This window comes from Apium graveolens, chromosome 10, assembly GCF_009905375.1.
Source record: "Apium graveolens cultivar Ventura chromosome 10, ASM990537v1, whole genome shotgun sequence".
NCBI classification, from domain to species: domain Eukaryota; kingdom Viridiplantae; phylum Streptophyta; class Magnoliopsida; order Apiales; family Apiaceae; genus Apium; species Apium graveolens.
In genome coordinates this window covers 92,159,807-92,164,007 of record NC_133656.1, presented here as the reverse complement: position 1 = coordinate 92,164,007, position 4,201 = coordinate 92,159,807, and the positions used below count along the sequence as shown (strand labels likewise).

At 37.1% G+C, this 4,201-nt stretch overlaps 1 long non-coding RNA gene across 2 annotated transcripts; it reads left to right on the top strand.

Annotated features, from left to right (window-relative positions):
• Window positions 1–225: 225 nt before the first annotated feature.
• LOC141689311 (uncharacterized) lies at window positions 226–2,626 on the top strand. Of its 2 annotated transcripts, none has more exons than XR_012562340.1 (3): window positions 226–381; window positions 1,371–1,565; window positions 2,385–2,626. It is a non-coding gene; the product is annotated as an uncharacterized LOC141689311 (long non-coding RNA). The 2 variants fall into 2 exon arrangements; XR_012562339.1 differs by lacking the exon at window positions 226–381 and adding an exon at window positions 539–572.
• The last annotated feature ends 1,575 nt before the right edge of the window (window positions 2,627–4,201 follow it).

The window sequence follows — 4,201 nt, the reverse complement described above, 5'->3', positions numbered from 1 at the left end:
CGTTGCAACCTTGTAGAATCATTCGTTAAAAGTATTCCATAGAAGTTAACTCTATTTCACTTATGCAAAATTACAAGACATCTAATATATACAATTGGCCAACCTATTTTGCATATCAATCTAGTAGTCAACATGACTTTGAATATTCTATAACTTCTAGATTTCTAAGTTATTGTAGTATGTAGGAAAGTGTTACAAAACTTATTAATACATAATCTACTCTCTCGATCGAATTCTCTTTGTGCCTCTCTTTATTCACTCTCCCAATCGATCTCTCCCTCTCCTTTCCTCTCGATTGTTTCTGCTCGATAATCTCTCACTCTCTCTCTCGCCGTGTCTTTTTTCCGGCCGCCTTTTTCCGTTTTCCGGCCCGCTTCCTGGGTACAGATGTGTGGGTACGTTACCGTCGTGTGTGTGCGTTCTGGGTGTGTGAGTTCGTGTGGCTGTTAGCTGTGTGTTTTCCGGTGGGAACCGCAGCCGCACCTCCGGTGTCGTGGCTGCTCTGTTCGGTTCCTTAATTGGGCATTCATATATATATATATATGTGTGTGTGTGTGTGTACATTCCTTAAGGTTCGGTTATTGGTTATTGCATCTCTTAAATAATTCGATCTTTCTATTTTGTTTGCAGTTAGGATAATTGCTTAATTGTGATGAAAATTTCGAATCAAATTCCGTGATTCTCGAAGTATTATTTTTGGATTATTTGGAGATTTTATCGGTGGAATTCGTGTAGGACACCCGTAATAAATGGGCACCCGCGAATTTTACCGCTGTCAGCGATGAATTTCGATGAGCTGACAGTGGACTGTGATGATATAATCTGAGTCCTACAATTATTAAAATAAAATTTAGTGCGTGAAATTTATTTTCGGAATGAAAATTGTTGTGTTATATCGAAGTCGGGTAGATAATTGGTATTGTGAATTTTGATAATTGAATCGCGTAATTGATTGTGACTGGGATTTTGACGTCGATTTTGTTTCGACGGGTAGTCCGATAAATAGAGGAAACGCTGCCCAATTTTCGAGGAATGGATTTCAAAAATACGGGAGCGTATCCTATATATTATCGGGAATACCAATCGAACGCATAGCTATATAATTAATAATATTTTATGAATTATAATTACATGTCGTAGTGAAATGTTTTGCAAAATATTCAACGACCCTGATTTACTGAAAGGATGCTTATATGTGTTTTACGGAATTAAATACCAAACCGAGTTTTGAGTACGTGAACCCTAATTTTTGTATGATATATTAATATGTATGATTATGAATTGTGTTTTGGTATCTTTTAGTTAGAGTTGATAGCGAGGATATGTCAAGCATAACTAGTCGTCTAACGTAGGGTATTTCGACATTGTAGGTTCTAGTCGGAAAAACCCAAGAGTGGACGTCAGACTAAAGATAGCCTAGTGATCAATCGACAAGCTCAGCAAGGTTCTAATCGAATGGCCTGAGTATTGAAGTCAGATCCAGGATAATCCAATATTTAGGAGATAAAGCCGGAGCGTACAAGTCGGTTTGAGGTCGATCAGTAGTAGTTGTAAAGCTCTGCAAGGCAAGTACCCCTGACCATTCTTTTATGGTTCATTATATATGAATAAACTGTTCTTTTATTCTCGTACAGGAACAGAAACATTTTAAGTTATGTATCGTCTATATTGGAAAATGTTGTTTAAAATATGTTTTGGGAAGACGTAACTTCTAAAAGTACCTATCTCTAAAATGTGATTGAAATGGAAAAGAGGTTTTGAATAGTGTGTTGAGACATAATTTATTTTAACAAGAGATAGGTAAAAGGTGATTTTGGAAACTGGATAAAATGAATCAGATATTGGATAACGTTGCGTAAGTGGCTAATTCGGTTGTGCACACTATCTTCACCGATTATTCCAGCATAGTTAATAAGAGGCCTAGCTAGTCTCTGCGGATCCGGTTAGTTTGTGTGAAAGCCCGATCAGCTTTCCTAGATAATTTATGTGATAACCCGGCCAACTATCCTAGATAACTTGTGTGGAGGCCTGATCAGCCGTCCCTAGATAACATCCAATGTATATCTGATTTTGGTTTTGTGGTTCCCGTAACGAAACAAATGAATTGTGGTTCCAGTAATGGAATGATGGTTTTGGAAATGAAAATAGCATGCTAAAAATGGACTCTGGTATTTGCACACAGCACACGACTGATTATTATTTTACAGAGCATGCTAGTTTTGAATATCCAGTTTATACATGTTTTTACTTGTTTTGTAACAAGTTATAATTTCTGTTCCGATAACTATTTTATCATAAACTGTTTAACTTGTTATTCATATAGTGGTACTGCTGAGCAATTGATTGCTCACTCTTACAGAACATTTTGTATATATGTATTGCAGATGCTGTGGAGACTCTTTCATCGTAGTCCGGGCAGAGTTCCAGTTCCTTCTGTACCAGACTCCTCTGAGGTTGTTGTGTCAGACCAGATATGGTCTGTTGAGTTGCTGTATTAAGTTAGTGTATCAAGATTGTTGAATTAAGTTATTTGTAATAATTATGTAACCTAAATCATACTTAAACCTGGAAAAGATCTTGGTAATGGGTCGTGTTTATATTGTATTAGTAATGAGTTCAGTGGTATTATTTGTGGATGTTGATATTTGTGACGTCAACTCCTGACCCCGGGGTCGAGAATGTCACAGGACGGTTCATAGAAAATCTCACAAGCCATTTTCAAGGTGCTCCTTTAGACTGAGCAAATTCATCTTATTTTCTTGAATGTCTAGTCTTCTTTCCCCGTTTTTCATTGTTCTCTTCAATCTGGTGTTGAAGTTGCCTGTAGAATTCAGATTCATCTTCATTAGTCTGATCCAGCTTCTCTTGCATCTCTATGAGAGTTTCATTTCTTGAATTTTTAGTCGATATTCTAATTTGAATAATCTTACGGTGTTCTTCTCATCCTTGAACTCCATTATCCAGTATGGCCTCAAATGCACCTTATCTCCATTGTAGCGAATAGTTAAGACTCTTGGGAGTGCATTTGGGTCTCTCCAACTATCTCTTATCTTCTCAATTCTGTTCAGTATCTCCCTTTTGGAAATAATGTTGAACCCAAAGTTCTTTTTCATTGAGGAGAATATTGTCACTAAGACAGAATAACCTTCATTGAGAATTCTGTGAAGAGGCCAAGTCATCTCTTTTCCACCCTTGTACCTGAACACTAATCTCTCTGAAAACTTCTTATGAGCATCAATAGCTCTTACTTCATCTAGCTCATCCAGATTAAGATTGAGATCGGAAAACTCCTTGATATCATAGATATAGAGTTGATCTCCCTTGTTGACAGGTGGTTTGGGTTTGGCTAAGGCTTTAGATTGAAGTCTGACAGGTTTGGCTTGTTTGACTGCTCTTTTCTTTGTTTTCCTTGGTTTGGTTGGGATTGGGATGTTTAGATCAGGGATTGGTAGGTTTTCCCAATCTTTAGATTCATCCTTGGGAATTATGGGTTCACCATGGAAGTTTATATCAGAATAAATCTTGAATTCAACTTGCTCCATTGTGGGCAAGGTTGGTTGACTTGTAGTGGTAGATTGGGTTGGCATGTACTCTTCCTTCTATTCATCAAAATTCAGCTTCCTCTTTGCTCTAAATTTTTGTCTTGGTAGTTTTATCTGCTTTGGTTCATCTTGATTTTCTTCATTCACAGACTCAGTTATCACAGTAGGCATTTCAGTTTATGTGGTTGCAGGATTCATAGCTTGGTTCTTAGCATCTAAGGCAGCTTGCCTTTTCTGTTGTTTAAGCCTCACCATTTCTTCTTTCTTAGCTTCTACAAATTGAAGATGTCCAGCCATCACACAGATCAATTTGCCATGCTTGTAGATTTTACCAATTCTCTTCTTCAATACTGAGTCTCTTGGATCCTTGTGATAAGAAATAGATCTACCAAGCAGCTTCTCTTCATTAGTATTGGGAGTTACATAGACTAGGTCCAATGGATTTTTGGTTGAATTCTTTGAGTAGTTTTTCTTTGGCTGTAAAATCACATTGGCTTGTAGAAGTCTTCTTGCTGAAGGTTGACCTCTTTCCAAATTCCCTAAGCTCATTTCATTGATTGAAATTGGTCTCAATTGAGTGAAGTGTTTCACTTGTTTATCAGGTTTTGCAATTGGACCAAAAACTTTTTCAATCTTCTCATCAATTTGCTTCAATTTTT